Raw genomic sequence first — 17,912 nt, 5'->3', positions numbered from 1 at the left:
TCATTTCATCAGCTGTGTAAAGGCTGCAACCCTCACTTAAATCAGAGGTGGACCACACTGAGTGCCTGGTAATCTGATAATCAGGGTTGGATATCGACCCAATTTATCAGTGCAGCTCTGTTTGTATTAAGTGAGGACGCTCGCAGCAGCCTGGGCCTGCAGTGATGCAAGCAGCTTCGGGGCTCCTTGTCAGTGCATGCTTTTCAACAGTTGAACTGAATTGGATCTTTTGGGGATTTCACAGAAATGAGCATCTCACTTCAGCTCAAATAGAAGACCGCTAACTACATTACAACCTGCGTTATCCATCACCGTCACTCATGTTGATTTTCCATCATCCACATTATTGATGGTGCTATGAAATAACAGTCACGAGCACACAGCGGCGTGCTGAATGTGCTGGATTCATTAGCAGTGCTTATCATGTTTAGCTGACATAGTGATCATAGTTAATAGATTTCTGCCTGTTTCCATGAACCGACGCTTGGCATTGTTACCATGATTGCTGCTGGATTAAAGAAGAGAAATAAGCTTAGCTGGGAGAAATAGCCCAGAGAACCACGTGGCTGTGATCAGGGATTGAGAGAGAGAGAGAGAGAGGGAGAAGGGAGAGCTGCCGGGGGAAGGAACGGCACTCTTTGTCCAGCCCAGATGTCACTTTAGACTACCATTATTGATCCACTGCTTCACACAAACACATCCTGCACACACCACACACACACATACGCAATACCTCGATTAGATATCATTGAAATGTGAATTGAGAAAGGATGCTGTCAATTCTGTTACACCTTTTTGCATTAATTCAACATTTACTTTGAAACAAAGGATGCGTCAATATAATTCCTTTAAGCAAAATCATGTAAAGAGTGATGGGAAGCATGCGACACTGGTGTGTCTAATAAAGCAATGAGCCATGGACATGTAATATAGATCTAATTAGTAATGCACCACATCACTAGCCATTTGTTGAAAGCAGCTTTCCTTACCTCTGCATTCTTTCTACCTTGTCTGTTTATCCCTCTGTAAGACAGAGGCCTTCTTCATATCTGATGGGCCACACAAACTCCATGTGTGTTTTGCAGGGGTGATGGCCAGGCTCGGCAGGGAGGGGACATGGCACCCAAACTTAATCCAAACTCACAGCAGCCCAGAGGGCATTAAGGGTGGGTGGGGGTTGGGTGAACTGCTTCCTAAGCAGAGAGGCTCCTTTTTAGCATTCACCATTCTGTTGCAGTTAATAAACACTCTCTAAATGGGAAAGAAAAAGTCAAATCTGGGACTGTTTTTGGTTCCCTCCTGAGAAAAACTTGTCTGATGCACAGGAAGTTCTGCTTTGTTTCCAGCTGTTTTAGACTAATAATAACAGAGAACAGTAGTCAGCACAGTGTGTCACCCATAGGAGCTCAAACTTCACAGGCAGAATAATCCACGATTTGTTAGCTGAGTATTTTTTTTTGGTCTAAGGACTTCAGTTGGAAACTACATAAAGACAAAACAGGTAGTCGTGGGTAACCGCTTTAAATGTATATGTAAATATTTGCAGCCTTTCATTCTCACTTTAGTTTCACTTTGATGCAAATAGTTAACTGCTACTTATTCCACCTCTTTACACACACACACACACACACACACACACACACACACACACACACACACACACACACACACACACACACACACGTCTCCCTCAGGGAATCACCGTTGTTACTCCATTTGAGTATGAAAACAACTTGTAGTACAACAAGTGAAATGCCTGTTTTCTGCTCTCACACAAGAATGCATCCATCTCGACTGCCTGCATTCACGACATTGTTAGCATCATCTCTTAGTCTGGAGAAGTCTTTGCTCTTTTTGTCCAGAGAATGGAAGAGAGTGGATGTAGTTAGTGGAGATTGAAGGCCAGTGATGTTGCATGTCTGACCAACTCAGGGAAACAAGCTGGAAATGTCTCCAGGCTACTGCAGCTAATCATTCAGCCCACAGAGGAACTGATCGTTAGCCGCTGATGTCAGCCTAACCTTGCCGCGATGCCTTTTTAGTGAGTGTGTGTGTGCGCGCACGCGTGCATATTGGAGAGGGGGGCACAGACGGACGGAAGTTTGGACTTCATCTTGTCAATGTTTGCTTTTCTGATCATTATAGAGGAGAACGGCATCCCATTTGTGGGATTACAACTTAGAAATGCAACAATTATTCTAACATGTGCACGCTCCCAAAGAACAATAAACAGAAGTGATTACATTGCTTTTTAAATGAGCAGGGCTAACTCTGTTATTGATGTAGCTGCATATCACCATTGTTGTGTCCTCTTGCTGTAGGAAAAGAAAAGAAATCCTGCTCCGGTGGGCCAGACCCACTCATATGGAAATATAGAAGACTTTGGAAAACTGCTGGCTCCCTCAAAAAGAGTAGAAAGAATGAGTGATACTAACAAGTGACCATATTTGTGCAATGTAAAGGCCTTATTATCAGTCAAATGGAAGAGCTAGAACATCCAAATTTGGGCAGTGCTTGTGATAGTGATGCTACAACAGTCTGACTCCATCAGTTTTTATACTTAATGTAGGACTTTGTAGTTAAGGCGAGGGAGAAGTACGGGAGCTCTGGCAGGGTCAAGCATGCTATAGGGTCACTGAGGACAGAGGTGAGGGGGAGGAGGGTCGCCCAGGGGCTAATGAGCTCACCCCTAAATCCACATGTGGATCAGAGGTACAGTTTAACTCCAAGCATGCATGCAAGATCAATGTAAACTGGATGCGAGTGTTTGTTGCAGGCATCATCTATGCTGAGGGTTTCTGTTCAGAAAGTAAGCAAAAGCCTCTTCATTTTTCATCCCTCTTTCCATTTTCCATTCCATATCTTTGTAGCTCATGTGTATGCAAAATAAATGGCAAAGAAAGCCTGTTCCAGACTAAAATAGTGTGACTGCTCCTCTCTCAATCACTTAAGTGTTGTTATGACTGTGAGACGTGACATTATGCTCACTAAAGCGAGACCCTTGTTGTAGCCCGTGCTTTGTTCATGTTGGAAAATCAGATTCTGGAGATTATTTTCGCTTTTCACCTAAGTGGTTTTCCGTTTTACAAGATAGATGTATTACATAACATTAATGGAAGGTGCCCTGATTTTTCACATCAAAGTCTATTTACAGGTGCTACCGTTTATGTGTATGCAGCCTTTTGTGGCATCAGAGAGAGGTGCACAAGGTCTGGTAAATTGCCTCAAATAATGTTATAACATTAGTCGAAGAGTTTGAAAATCATGTAGCGTGGAATTAGAAAGTTACAAGGAAGTGAGCCACTCTCTGTCGGCAGCCAAGTTGCACTGTCTGAATGAAATTAATTAGTCATTTTTTAATCCATCCATTCATTTTGTGCAGCTTAACTGGCAGGGAACATTCATTTAATTCATTATATAGCAAGGAATTATTATGTATTCTGTGAAGTACTGAAAGTGTGATATATTAATAAATAATTCTTGGCCATATCATCCCTGCATCATACTTTCATACTGTGGCCAGGATTGATTGTGAAACAGGTGTTAAATTAAATTTTATGAGGCATTTTAAGCCTAAAAAAGTGATTGTGGGTAATGTCGCCAGGGTTTGAAAGAAAGAAGAATATGTGGAATAAAAGATGATTCTGGCTCTGTTTCATTGATTTTTTTTAAAACTGTCCATTGCATCTCCAACAATGTCATAAAAATGTAAAGCTAAAATGGTGGGGTGCTCTTTTATCTCATTTTGTGCGCAGTGGATGTCTGTGCTCACCTTCCTTTCCTCCTCTGTTTCGCATCATTCGTAGAACTCAGTAACTGTGTTAAAATGTATATATGGCAGTCTATACCTGGACTGAGGGCTTATATCCAGTGTATCTGCCCTGTTCAGAGCAGAAACACCAGGTTTTTACATTGTCTGGATTTGAGCTCCCACAATGTGTTTCCTGGGCTGCTGTTCGCTACCTCAGTTCCCAGTTGCCTCTCTGGCTGTCTATTGCTCGGGGGCCTTGCAGTCAACTACACAGGGAAGAAGAGACCAAAGACAGGGAGCTTTTTAGTACCCCCTCCCCCCCATCACACCACCACAACACACACAACCCCTCCGCCCTGTATGTACCACCAGCAGCAGCACCACCACCACCTTTTTCCATTGGCTCTTGATGTTCTGTAAAGAATCCCCCAGCACACTCACACCCTCCCTTCAGCTATCCCCCTGGCCTCAGTGCCCTGCTCCCACATTGTATCCAGATGTGAGGAGGATAGTTGAGGGGAGGAAGGTAGGGGCCCCTGGTTGTGCCCTCCTCCACCCTCAGCCTCAAATGCACCATCCCATCTAAACAGGTCCCAAGACTGGAGATTTTCCAGTATTATCAGCTCAGAAGCAGAAAGAAATGAGACTTGCACAGTGCATATCCCACTTAAATCTTAATTGCACTCTTAAGACTTTCATTTCAATATTCCATAAAGTTTGGAGTTGTGCACATATACACAAACATCTATATACAGCAGCATGGCTTTCTGCATCCTCCTAATGAGTGCTTCTGTGTTTTTCCTTAAACTAAAACCATCGAGATGAAATCTGTTGCTCTTGAGGCCGACTGGCTCTGATCATCTAATCCCTGGCTGTCGAACTCTATTTAAAGAGCACAGCCGCTAATCCCATCAGATTATACCTGACCAACTCCACAAAATTACCCAATTAATAGTCTTAAGAATGGCCACAAAAGCCTGTCTTCCCCTCAGAAAAACAACATATCTGCATTTTTATGTCAAGAAGCATGTTTGCACTAAACCACATTGAGAGCATCTTAATCTGAGAGGTACACCCAAACTGCAGATGCTATGGGTGCACCATCCTCTGATGTGACTATTTAAGGTTGTAGTTGGCTGCTGTCCATATTCTGATATGACTCTTTGTAAATGCATATTGATTTTCACAACTAGGCTTGAGCCAGCAGTCCCACAAGCAGTTGGTATGCTGAGGTTTAAATACATGGACAGCTGGCTCCACAGGCATCATTGTCCCAGATAGATCGGATACACACTTGTATGTATTAGGATTTTTGAAGGCCAGCACTGCCAACTCTTTAATTGAAGCGGCAGAGAATTATGTGCCAAATTTCAGTGTTTTTAAAACAGACATTTTTCATCTTAAAACCATTTGTGGAATTCTAAATAGTTAGTGTGCAAAAGCCACAAAACAGCATTTCATACAATGTTACTGTATAGCAAGATCTTCTACAAACAGTGTGGACCAGTTCAAAATGCATCATTAATATCAGTTCAGCAAGTGATTCACTCTGCAATAAATATACAATCAATTAAGATGACATCAGCAATATCAGACCCTTAACAGTGAGTGGGTCTGATTTGCACATAACAGCCACGATCATCTTTTCTAACAATCAATCCCTTGTGTGTGCTGTGTGACATGAGTTCAGCTCATAATATCTGCCATTGATTATTTACAGTGTACTCACAGTGGAACTCCTCCTGATCCTTTCATAATATTGTCTCTCAATCCTTTTTTGCACAATATTGATCACAGTCACAACTCTCTCTTCTGTCTCGGTAAGCTCTGTGAGCTCTTCTTCAGTTCATACCCACGCCACTATTTGATTTGCTTATCGTAGATTCATACAAATACATGCAAGTGAACCAGAAGGCTCTCTCCCTTTGTGCGTGCGTCTCTAGGAGTGAGTTGTCTCCATTTTTAGTAACTCATCAAGTCTGGGCTTGGCACGGTGTGTTGTATAAAGCTGTCCACTGGTGCGATGTGGAGAGAATGACAGTGTGTATAATCCTCTGTCGCTTACTTCTTGTGTAACAGGCCTGTTGGTTTTTAGTGGTGGCCGATTGGCTGGTTGGCTGGCTTAATGGCTGTTTTGCTGCCTGGTGGTGCAGGTAACTCCCGTTGGAGGCGTCTGATCTCTCCAGGGAGAGCTGCGCAAACATGACTGCATTTGCTTTCTCCTGTATTACCCTCGACTGCTCCTCTGAATTAATAGTTCAGCATTAAGTGGAGTGTGGAGTGGAGCTGATGTTCCACGATGTTTTGCAGGAATTTGAAAATGAATGATGCTCTTAACACAAATATAGGAAATTTACAACTAATTAGACTTTTCCTCACACTTTCATGCCTGTCAAAATACAAAAGCCTCTCATAAATGGAAGTACTAATACTATTAGAGCTGATACTGCCACTTTGAAAGGAACACATTTCCTGTCTTGGCCTAATTTATTTGTACAAACATATCACACAACACTCCTGTGCAACACCTCCTGTGTTAAAAGAGTGTAGAGTGTAAGAGTGTAGACGTTATATTGTCATATCTATTATAAATTGCAGTCAAATTCAGGCACATATCTCCTGCCAGTTGTCTCTGAACAGTGAGGCGGGGCTCTCAGCAGCCAACATTTTACACTACAGTTTGTCCTCAATATCAGGTCGGTCACAGAATGACCATCAGCAATTGATTATCGGTGTCTAATAGGGGCTAACACAGAGCAACCACAGGGGCTTGATACTATATTGCACGCCATAATAAGGACCATATTGCCCATAGCATCCCTGGCTAAATAATGGTGTAACTCCTCAGCTTCACACAAGCTTTATTGATGAAGGAAATACACAGCACAGTTGCTCCATAAACACACTTTAAAAGCTGAAGGAAAAAAAGCAAGTTTACAGCCGTGCTACATGCTCATGTTCTGTGTGAGATGCAATTAGGTACAGCATTGCTTTGAGCTAAATGCTAATGTAAGCACGCTAGCATGCTCGCTCACAATCACAATGATAATATGCTGATGGAGGCAGGCATTTTTACCATGTTCAACATCTTAGTTCAGTGTGTTAGCATGCTAACATTGGTACTGATCAAATTGAAATTTTGCCTCAGTAATGGAGCTAAATGAAAAGTGCAAGGATCCTCTGACTTATTACATTATATTCTTGGGGGACATCAGTGTCTGAACCAAGTTTCATGGCACATCATTCAGTAGTTACGTACTTTACTGAAAACCACAAATGTCAACTTTACAGTGACATTAGAAGAAAAGTCAGATCACCAATTTGATCTCAACTGACTTTTACACCCCCCTCTGGCATATCACCTTCAAAATAAGAGCTCCAATCTTTGTAATATGACAGAATGAACAAGCAATAATACCACAGCATAACAAACTATGAAATGAATGAAAAACAACAAATTCTTTGATCATATTCTACCAAACTAAAGCTCTTTCAAACACTGACCATACCATGTTTCCAACATGGAGGACAGTGTCCTTCATTTAAAAGAAAAACTTAGTAAGCTTAAAACTTGAAAGTTGTCACTTGACAGCAATTTGTTACCATTAATATCCCGCTGACATTATGTGGGCCATTATCAGGCCGGCTGTCAGCCTGACGCTCATTCCACTGTAGGTGCTGTTAAATCCACTACTGTCCAAACACAGCAACTGGTGCACATCAGGTTGTGCCAGTGAGCTTATTGCAAACAGGCAAGTTGAGGAATGCTGCTTGTTTACCGACAGGATGCTGCGATCTGGTTTTCTTAAGCCCACCTGCACCAGAAGGTAATATGAACCAGAGGAATGGCTGATTCAGCTGCATACTTATTTCCCTTTACAGTATTTCACTGGATTTAAAATCCTCCAGCACATGATTCTCAATCATATGTCTTGGATGTAATTCAGTCAGTCTGTCAACTAATAGTTTCCTATTTTGAACTTAAGGCGACTATCTATGTAGGCGTGTTCATTCTTTGTCATATTTTGCGAGGAAACATTCCGGTTTTCTAGTCATTTCATTTTTCTAGCCGTCATTTCTAGTAGGCTGAGCCGCTTTGGCTTTTCCAGTCAAATCTTGTTTTCAGCCATACATACAGTGGTAGAGATAGGTGACTTTGCTTTACTGGTACTTGAGCACAGAGACCGGAATGGCCAGCTCCTTAGTGGGAGATTTCTTTTGACTTTTAATGTTTTAAATCGAAACATCTGTCATAACAGAGGAAAAAGTAACTCAAATTTTCTTGAGAACTCACCGTTTCCCACACACAGCCGCCCACAAACCTGAAGAATACACACACGTGCTGTGCATACTGTTGCACACCCACCTACACTTGCACAGGACAGTGTAGGTTGACTGGGGGGTGAGGGGGTTAGAGTGTAACCATGCCAGCAGATTGTCTCTGTAGGACTATTGGATGAATGTTGAGGGAATGGATTGTGGCCAATTTCCTGTGCTGTGGCTACACTGCAAAGAATATCTGTCATAACAAGCCGTGTAGTCTGGTATTGAGTGTTTGAGCCGTTCATTCTTAAAGAAAGCTAGACTGAAAAAACATCAGATGGAGCTAGGAACCAGAAAGACACATTTGTTTTTCCTGCTCATCCGCTCATCAGACAGTAGTCATCAATAGTCAAAATTTCTAAAAAATGCTCCTGTATGATGGGCATTTTCTATAGTGTGCTGCCCATGGCCTCCATTTCTCTCTCTTCCTGCTCCCTGTCTGCCTTGATCTCTCTCTCCCTCTCAGTCCGCTCTCATTATCCCAATCTATCTCCTGCCGTGACTTTACATCTCTATTTACTACTTATCTTCCCTCTGCTGCCCTCCCTCTCATTATTTGCTCTGCCTTTTCTACTCTCCTTGACATGCATCTCTCTCCCTCTCTCTTCAGACGCTGCCTTGTTTTCCTCTGTATTAGTTTAGAGTTTTTCCACTGGGTGGGTTAACAAGCCGACATGATTTCATCAATGTGAATCAGTCAGCCTGATAAGACGTGACCCAGATGGGATCTCCAGCTCTTTTTATACAGCCATCCATCATGACGATGTAGCCACATAAGCTCTCACTCACGGTAATGCCTGTCAGCCTGCATATGAAAGAAATGTGTCATGTAGCTTCAGTGCACTCTCTATAAAAACTCTGTGTCCTGTATAAAAGTCTAACAATGTTTGTTTTTCTCATCTAGCAGCCCCAGTTCCTGTGTGGTGCTTCTTTTTTTATTGTTTTTGGCTATGAAATCTATCTGGCTATGTTTCAGCACACACACACACACACACACACACACACACACACACACACACACACACACACACACACACACACACACACACACACACACACACACACACACAGCACTTCCTTCGGGGACTTATGATGGACAATAATGATGTTAAGGTGACCTTATTGAACTTTGTGGTATTCTTTATTTCCAGTTGTATCGCTTTCATATTCCCGTAATGATCCCACAGGGACTCAAAGTATGTTTGTAGGCCATCATAGTGAATTTAAAGGTGCCTTATTACAGTGGATGGTAAAAGCATTTCTGTTGTATCTCTTTTAATGGAATAGTTTGACATCCTGGGAAATACATGTAGCTTTCTTGCTGAGAGTTGGATGACACCTCTCTCATATCTGTATGGAAAATGTGAAGCTCTCACCAACAGCCTGTTAGCTTAAGTTAGCACACAGGCTGGAAACAGGGAGAAACAGCTAGCCTGGCTCTGTCCAAAGGTACCAAAACCCACCTGCCAAATCCTTTATTGCTCACTACTTAACACATTATGTTTCATTAGTTTCCTATATAAAGAAGTGTAAAGTGTAAAAACAACAAGTGGCTTGAATACACTCACCAGAAACTCCAGCTCTGTCTAGTATTTTCCCCCAGACTTTCAATTTGCATCACCCTGGATGAATTAATGTCAAAATTGTGTCTTTGCCTTGACTTTATATGCAGTTGTGCTGCCTCTTAAATTCACTTTGCGTTCTTTCTGAATGCACAGATAGACTTGTGTCGTCTTTATGGTGCTCGGTGGTGAGGTTAGGCTGTCTATAAATTGAAATATTCAAAGTAAATTCTAATGAAAAACTGACACAAATAAAATTGTAATTGGAGATTAATGTAAAAAGTTGTTTATATTGTATATTGTTGTTTATATTGTATCAAGATATACAGTATATCAGTTTTGGTATAAAAAAAAAAAGGTCTCCGATAGTCATGCAGGGATTTACAGTGACTCTATATGGCACTGCTTTTTATTTTCTGTGCCTTCACAAGTTCACACATGCACGCACTGAGAGGGTTCGATACTCAATACAGTGCACTGTGCACAATAATGCTTTTTCCAGGGGATGGAATTTGATTTTACCCACAGGTTACTTTGTTTGGAGTTGAGCTTCTTCGTAATGTGTATGTGTTTTTTCCCCTTTTTTTTTCTTCTGTTGCCGTGTGTGTTTGTACTTTAGAGCAGTGTGTGAACCACCTCGCAACAACAACAACTGCCTGTTGGAGCCCACACATTCCCTCTGTAGTAGAGCCATCAGGAGATTTCTGTGGAAACCCTCCCATCCTGCCTGCCAGTTTGTGTGTGTGTGTGTGCATGCGCGTGTGTGTGCGAGCGTGTGCAGGCGGTAAGGAAGAGTCAAAATCAGATCTGTTGCCCTGGTTCGTTCTCATATCTCCTCTTGACAACTCTTACAGGATGTTTTCTTCAGATTGTGCCTCAAGGTAAAGACGGGCTTGAAAACAAGGCACACAGCAAGTAACAAAAACAAGTAGCCAAGTGAACGTGGAGTCAAAGAAAATTCAGACATCAGACATCCTGCATGTATTTATGCACAGACAAAAGCTAGTACAGTGCCAATGCAACACCTCAGCATGGACTTTTGTCCTTACAAGCATGCATTGATGGTCAATTTAGCTATGAAGGAACAGATCTGAGGCTGATTTTCAGATATTAAAATGTGGTGTTGGTGATTTTTCTATCAGTGCTCCTGGAGTGACTGACAGGTCAGTCTCCCGTAAATCGATGTCCTTTAATAAGCCACAAAGGTTGAAATTCTCTTTTTTTTCCTTCTGGTAGACAGCTGGTGCAGTGAGTATAGGACGCAGGCTTCTGAGATCAGCCTTGCTGTGTGAAATGACAACTGTCTGCGGTAGATTTTATCAGCTCTCGCTTATTAATGTTCATTTTGTGAGTCAGCCAAATTACGAAATGAAACTCTTGGCTGTTGTTTTATTAATGCGCTCTCTTCGTGCTGCTGTCCTGACCATTTATGCCAGACCACAGATGCCCATTTGTACAAAACAGCATGATTAGCTTGAAATATGTACTCTGTCTTGCTAAAGAACACTCTGGCAGGTAATCCGGCAACACTGGATCCATTCCATCATGTTGTTTGCGTGCGCGAGCGATGTGCGTGCGTGTAAACTTACTCACCGCTGGGCCATCTTGAGCGGCAAAATAAAATGGTTATATCAGAAAGTGTGACAGTGTGAAAGACTGGTTGCCAGCTTTGAGGTCAGTGGTCTAATTACACTTCAGAGAGACTGATTTAGGTTCAGTTTCAGAGGTTGTTGAGGGCTGCAGACGGATGGAGGAGCACAGAGAAGAGGAGGGAGAAGGCAGGGAGAGTTCTGAGAGGAGTGGACAACTGGGCATGGAGTGAAAAGGGATGGAGGAGTTTCAATTTAGATTTAAATCGAACACTATTACCATGAGTGCCTCTTCTGCTTTCACTGCTATTACTCCAACAGGTTGCAGTGGTGCTCGTTTTACCTCTGCTCCTGCTCTGTTTCTGCTCCATCCAGCTCCGGCATGTACTGCCTCTCCATGCCTTTACAGTGACGGGTACAAGGCAACAGCCATGCGAGTGCATCCGACAGAAAATAATGAAACATCTCATCTGCGATTAAGCACGGTTGTAACTTGTTTGTGGATGTTTGAGTGTTCTTAAATGTCTATCCTTCTAGGGAAAATGAGCAAGAACCTGTTACATAAGCACATTTTGATCATCCTTACATCTACTCTGGTAGTTCAGGATTAAGATTTGGATTTAGGTTTATCGTTAGATTAAGGTCTAGGTCAGGGTAAAAGTTGGGTTTAGGAGACGAATGATTAAAAGCAGCAAACCTGCTCAAGAAGACTTTATGCGGTGAGAATGTCTATTGTTAGTGAACTGTAAGGGAGTTAAGATCATGTAATGATAGTTTAGTCTGCGTTGCACACTGACACTAGATCTCAGTGTGTGTGTGTGTGTGTGTGTGTGTGTGTGTGTGTGTGTGTGTTTGTGTGTGAGGAATGCTGCTGTGGTGCAAGGGGGAGTTCTATGGGCAGGAGCACCCAGGGGTTAACGAGCGGTGTGAGAAAAACAGTCAGACTTTGAGAAGGAGGGGGGAGGGAAGCATGCACACGCACACACATGCATATGCACGCACACACACACACACACACACACACACACACACACTGAGTCCCATAGGAAGCTGGAAAAGATGGTCGGGCCCATGAGAGCAGGTAGCTCTTGTTCTTGTTGAGCTAAATTATTGTAGCAGGTATCTCTCTATGTTGATCAGGTTAGTAAAGATTAAAAAAAAAAGCAAGAGGTGTAAAGAAAAAAGAGAAGGCATGCATTTAAAACTGATAAATACATTTAAGTCATTTATGCTCATTGGTCAGGGATGTCAGGAAAATACAGAACAGTATGAAATGCAACAGTTGAAGAGCAACATTCAGGTGCATACTGATCAGTGTAAACAGGAAGTTGTTTCCATCATTTTCTCAAAAGTAGTTTTGTTAGTGTGTAGTGTACTCTGTATTGTACTCTGTAGTGTACTCTGTAGGGCTGAGAACAGTCCCCGGCTCCTCCTGACCCGTCCAGTAATCCCACTAGCATGGACCGGTCACCAAAATGTGACATGACAGTATTGACCCAAACACCTGCCACTTCCTCACCACTCACACACACACACACACACACACACACACACACACACACACACACACACACACACACACACACACACACACACACACACACACACACACGCACGGACCCTGTGGACTCTTTTCTATCCAAAAGCCCTTCTCACGCAAATAGAGTAGGCAGGCAGGATCCCCTCTCAGCCTATTTATCAGAAGGGGGGGGGTTGAGAAAGGACAGACAGCGTGGACCCCCTCTATTGTTCTGGCTGGGTTTAAGAGATGGGGGGGCAGGGATGGAACTAGGGATAGGATGGGAATTGGAGACCCCAACAATGCCACAAAGCCCCCCACTGCTCTTCCTGCATATGAGCATGACCTGCTCTGACAGACCAGAGACAGACCCCAACTAGAGGGGAACTAAACCAAAACTAAAACACAACCAGGCCCAAACTGCATCCAGATTGGTTGTAGACCAAACCCAAACTTGTCCCACATTAGATCTAAAATTAAATCAGTCTTGAGTCTAGACAGGAGTCTGGTCAATCAAACTCGAGCCAAACTACCAAACTTCAGTCAAACTAAAACAAATTTCCTCACAGTTGGAATACCTGCATGGTTCTGTGTGGAAAACAGATCATTAGATTCAGTGATGTGTGTGTACATGTTTTTTTTTCCGACTCAGTGTCAAACAAAAATGGCTCAAATGAGCACCAATGAGCCAAACTAGACCAAAATCTGTCATATGGTTCCTTAGTCAAAATGTGAGTTAAAATAGAGTGAAAAAAGGAGCTAAAGTTGACGTAATGAGCTGCCATTCTAGTCAAACTGAAGCCACTTTTGGACACAATCTAGAGTCAGAATAGACCTAAATCAGGAAGCATCCAGTACAACACTGGAACAAAACTGACTTAAGCATTCAGCTGCACTACATCCATCTGCATTTACTCTCTAAAGGATTGTCCCATCTAGCTTATACACACACACACACACACACACACACACACACACACACACACACACAGAAATGCATACATGGCCAGATGTGGTTATGTACAAGTATGTGAGTTATGTAAGTTAATGCTGGAATGAGCACACGCATGTTAACAATATAGTAATAAGAATGCAGGAATGATGTACACAGCAAAATTCTTTGTGAATACATTCCAGGTTCAAGTATGTGAAAGTATGTCATTTACATAAATATATGAACAGCCAAGTGTCCTGTTGTTTATAGTTTTCACATATCTATGTAGAGAAAAGAAGAGAAGAGCTTTAATGCATGTTTTCCCCTCTCAGAGTGTGTATATGTGATGTATGGGAGGTAACTCAGTCTCCAGTACTTAACAGCAGTTGAAGCAGAACCTTGTCCGTCAACACAAAAGTCACAAAAAGTGTTTTTGTTTTGTTTTTTTTTGTTCCACAGTTGACATGTTCGCCACCCTAAAAAAGTCCTCAAGCTCCAGTGTGTGTGCTTTGCAAACAGCCTGTAGGTGTGTGTGGGTGTGCATCCAGCTGTGCGTTCCCCCTCTCACTCTCTGTTCATCGTGGAGCTTGCAGCAGACCTCTTTGTCTGCCGGTTTAGAGCAGGGTGTGAGGTGAAGAGCAGTTTGTTCATAATGGATTATTGATTGGTCTGAGAATACACTGGCTCTGCACTGTGTGCTTGTGTGTGTGTGTGTATGTGTGTGTTTTTGTGTGTGTGTGTGTGTGTGTGTGTGTGCGTGCGTGTGTGTGTGTGTGTGTGTTAAAGACTCCATACCATCCCCGCTATCCCACTCTGAGCACTGAATGTCTCCACTTTATGAGCAACTGTACAGAGGACAGCAAGGTTTTTTATAAAGTGCTCTCTGTATGTTATGCTCCGTGAAACAGTGTATGCGTTAGTGTGTGTGTGTGTGTGTGTGTGTGTGTGTGTGTGTGTGTGTGTGTGTGTGTGTGTGTGTGTGTGTGTGAGCAGCTCTCTGTATGGGTCATTAAGCTCTCAATGCTGCCTGTATGAAACAGTGTTAAAAGCTCACAGTGTGCACATATAGACTTTGAAAAGATGTGTGTGTGGACAACATTAAAAGCGCCCTCTGTTTTGCTTCTTAATTCCTCAGTTCCCCTGCATGTATGCGTGAGTGTGTGCGTGTTTAAACAAGAGGTCCACTCTTTATTTTTCCCCCCGCCGTGTATTTTTTCTTAACCTCAAATGCTCTCTGTGCCGCTGTGTGGGAGGGACACGGATCCCATCACGGCTGAAGGATGTCCCACACGAGAACGACCTACAGTCATTATCAGTGATAAGGTGACAGCGTGAGTGAGTCAGTGTGTTATGAAAGCCAATCTCCGCACCCTTGGGTGCAGGAGATTTGTGTCATGGCTGCCTCTGAGATGATTGCTATGATGAAGGTGCTTCCTGGCTGGATGACAGTGTTTTCTATCACAGAGGAACAAAGCAGTGAGGTTACTGTGGCTCTTTGTTAAAGCGCAATGCTCTTTTAATAGCAGACTGCAGTAGCTCTATTTTAAAACCAAATCTGAATATTTTACTTCACAATATTGGATCAAATGTGTTCTGAAAGTTAAATTGGTGGCCTCTAGAGGGAGCAACTGAGCAGCTTTCAACAATGGCTGGCACAGGTATAGTTAGAACTTGAGTCTTGTTCACAGGTATTGAGCTGTTTCAATGAGAGAGTCCAAAAAACCTCTAATAAACATCCAAAGTTTCTACAGAACAAGTTTTTGTACTGCTTGACCAGTTTCTCATGTTATCGTCGTACTACTGATATTCAACATATTTTTTAAGTTAAACCTCTGGGTGTGTGACAGCACTAATGTGTGAAAACAAATACAAAACAGAAAACCATGCAGCTGTTAGCAGGTTCTCTGCTGGCCTGCATGCACAGTTTGACACTGTTTGTCTCGAGACTCACTCCAGATGTGAACCTCAGGAGCCTCGGGAACAGAAATAGCCAAGCTGCTCTTAAAAGGTTGCGAAGCGATGGGAAAATAAGAGTGGATTTCCTCCTCTTGCTGGACCTCAGCTGCTACAGTTCAACGTTCAGAAAGCAGAACAGCAGAGGTTGAGCATGCAAGGATGGAGGAAAAAAAGAGCAGTTTGTTTGTGTTTGGCACCGCAGTCATTATCAGCTGAGTGTAGGTCTCCGCTCACTCCCAGTGACTCATGGTGGGGAAGCTCAAGTGTCCATTAATGGCATGTCTAATATCAGACCTATGACGTTCCCAACTAGGGTTACACTTCTTGACCGGGGTTTAAAGGTGGTCATTTTCCTAATCTTTGTGTGTGTGTGTGTGTGTGTGTGTGTGTGTGTGTGTCTGTATGAGAGAGAGAGAGAGAGAGAGAGAGAGAGAGAGAGAGAGAGAGAGAGAGAGAGAGAGAGAGAGAGAGAGAGAGGTTAACCCTAACCCAAACCATGTTGGCCTTTAACAAAGCTTTGTTACGTCTTCTCTTTTTTGATGACTTCGATGATTGGTTATCACCAGTTTCTCTCTCCTTAAGCCAATTTGAAAATTTTTTCCCCACTATGCCCATGTGGCGAGGAGGCTGCATTGTTTCCCTTCTGGAGGCTAATCTCATTACATTTCAATTTGCACATGCGACTGTCTGCTAGATGACAGGCTTACTGCTGAATAGCCTCAACCCCCTCCAGCCCTCCTGACCTCCAATCAGTTAGGCCATTTAATAGGAAATAAGATTATTATCTTCTGTTTTTAGTGCCAGAGCTGGAAGAAACTACTAAGTACTAATGAGTGACACTAGGATCTGGAGACAGAGAGCAGATGGGACAAATGGAGGGAAAACTAACGTGGATGGATAGATGAGGTTGGAAGGGCTTGGTGTCCTTATTTTGCAGGTTTATGTCCATCAGCACCTGATTGTCCATCTTGTCATGCACTGGATGAAATCCCCTTCAGCTTTGTCGTTCCTTATTTAAGTGGTGCATCAAGTTTATGGCTATTTTCCTTTTTCTTTGTTTTTTCAAATCAAAAGTATTGGACAAATTTTGTACCAATCCATCAAGTCAATGTTGAGAATAAGAGAAAACTTTTACCTGCTGGTGCCACTAGAATAAATTAGGATTCATCCCCTGGGGAAGATGAATGTATGTAGAAACTGTAGTGGCAATCTATGAAGCAGTTGTAGAGATATTTCAGTCTGGCCAGCAGAATGTCAGTGCCATCCATAGAGCCACACTGCTAGCATGGTCAAAATGTAAAAAGGGGTTTTCAAATGCAAGCAGAAATAGTGAGCCTCTGTCCTTTTTTAGATCGACATTGATAAAGCCTTGTATATTATAGACTGTGAAAGCTCCGGATCCGAAAATACATTTTGTTTCAAAATAATGTCAGCCACAGCTGCACTTTTGGCTGGAACCGTACTGTTCTTGTTAGCTGGATGCCTGAGCTTACTAAGCACTCCAGGAGGAAGCATGGTGAACCATTGAGGCCGCACTGATTTCAATAGCATAAATCATTCTCGATAGATAGGTAGCTCTGGAGCAGGGTAGTCATTTTCAGTATGAGAGTTTAAGACATATGATTGTTCTTGTGCTAACTTCCCTCCTCCACCACCTTATCCTCTTATGATTATGATCAATTATCCACTTATAATTAGAGCCTGGCAGTAACTCAGCTTATGGGCTCTGGCACTTTATATAATAGCCTGTAATAATGCTGTCAGTCACGTTTCATATAGTCCACACTTTCAGGCACCAGCATCTCCTGAAATTAACACTCTAGTAAAATATGTGCTAGTTTGATCCAAAAAGTTACAACTGAGAGCAGAGTCTTTAACGATGCCATCAGTGACCTCGCAGGGAGAACAGAATAAAGATGTGATGAACCTTGATTGATTCTTGTGAGAAGATTTGTAGGAAGAAATAATAATAGGCTTTCATAAAGAAATGTGGTGAATACAAGTTTGACATATGTATAACAGTACATTATAATGTATGCATATAAATTACAGCAGGATTTTAAGGTTTCAAAACAACAGTAGTAGAGCAAACTAACTCAAAAATGTTTAAATATGCAAATGCTAAAGATATTCCAGCCATTGAAGGAAATCTATGAATTATGAAATTAGCCAAGTGTTTATCTTTCTCTTCTTATCACCCTCTCTCTTTCTCTTTCTGTTTGACTCCCTCCCTGACCCCATTCAGCTCCAGTTTGAGAAATAGAGCAAAGCAAACTGT

The 17,912-nt window shown here is 42.4% G+C and overlaps 1 protein-coding gene across 2 annotated transcripts in view; it reads left to right on the top strand.

The window, feature by feature from the left end:
* Positions 1-17,912, top strand: part of znf516 (zinc finger protein 516) — a 44,502-nt gene that overhangs the window by 5,427 nt on the left and 21,163 nt on the right. The window lies entirely within an intron of this gene.

Source organism: Chaetodon trifascialis, chromosome 7, assembly GCF_039877785.1.
Source record: "Chaetodon trifascialis isolate fChaTrf1 chromosome 7, fChaTrf1.hap1, whole genome shotgun sequence".
Lineage (NCBI taxonomy): Eukaryota > Metazoa > Chordata > Actinopteri > Chaetodontiformes > Chaetodontidae > Chaetodon > Chaetodon trifascialis.
The sequence above is the reverse complement of the archived record's forward strand: the minus strand, read 5'-3'. Positions and strand labels throughout refer to the sequence as shown.